Genomic DNA, 941 nt, shown 5'->3' on the forward strand with positions numbered 1-941 from the left:
CGTCTCTCTTATTCTCTTTGTCACTCTTGGTTTGGTCGTTGGTGTGAAACCTGACTCACCTGTCCTGCTTACACACACCAGGACACAGGTGTGGTGACTGAGCTACAGCCACATGATGATATCTCCTGGTATCCAGTGTCAGTGTCTGTCTGCAGCCTGACAGACCAAGTTCAGGGTCACGCAGCAACAGAAAGTGTCCTGAAACAGGTAATATGCGTAATATGAGGAGACGCAGCAGCAGGAGGAGCCAGAATGAACGAGCCAGTGAAAGAACCTGAAGGAGTCGAGGGCAGGTGTGAGGGCAGGTGTGAGGGCAGGTGTCAGGGCAGGTGTGAGGGCAGGTGGTCAGATTAGAGCCGGATGGATCGGTCAAGTTTATCACTCCAGGTCTGTGATGAAGGCGTGGGGAGGTAATCATTCACACATGAAGAGGCGAGACGCAGTCTCCACCACTCCCACCACCAACAGACCAGCGTGCGACGCAGGTTCACAGGAACGTATTCAGCCGGCTTCTGGATTCTCTTCTACAACCCTGACGCCTTGAATGTCGTCCACCCAACCAGCAGCAACATCACCTGCATCTCACCTTTAGAATTCATGTATTAATGACTCCGAGAGCTCAGTTCACTCTCAGGCTCATCATGTTTCACTGGCCTGTTTCTGTCTGAAGCTGCTGGAGGCAACAGACACACTGGACTGATGAAGCGTCCTGTGAATTCTTTCTACACTGGAAACAAAAGGTAAAGACGATGTCGCCAGTCCTGCCACAGGAGACATTTAGAGCAGGAGTCGGAGGATGCGTCTTTAACTTTCAGAAAAGAAACGCAGCTGCGATCGATGAGAGGGGCAAATAAAGACGTTGGACTTTGATTTAATGTTTTAGTCATTTATGAAACAAAATGTGAATGTGAATCTCTGACACCTGAAGACGTCACCTGTCT

At 49.9% G+C, this 941-nt stretch overlaps 1 protein-coding gene across 1 annotated transcript in view; it reads left to right on the forward strand.

The window, feature by feature from the left end:
- The window catches only part of LOC111647817 (multifunctional procollagen lysine hydroxylase and glycosyltransferase LH3-like), a gene marked incomplete at its 3' end in the record, with an annotated part of 9,772 nt that overhangs the window by 3,748 nt on the left and 5,083 nt on the right, over positions 1–941 (forward strand). The window lies entirely within an intron of this gene.

The sequence above is a fragment of the Seriola lalandi genome, unplaced genomic scaffold (genome assembly GCF_002814215.2).
Source record: "Seriola lalandi dorsalis isolate HSWRI2012SDOR001 ecotype SW California unplaced genomic scaffold, Sedor1 jcf7180002055009, whole genome shotgun sequence".
Taxonomy (NCBI): Eukaryota; Metazoa; Chordata; class Actinopteri; order Carangiformes; family Carangidae; genus Seriola; species Seriola lalandi.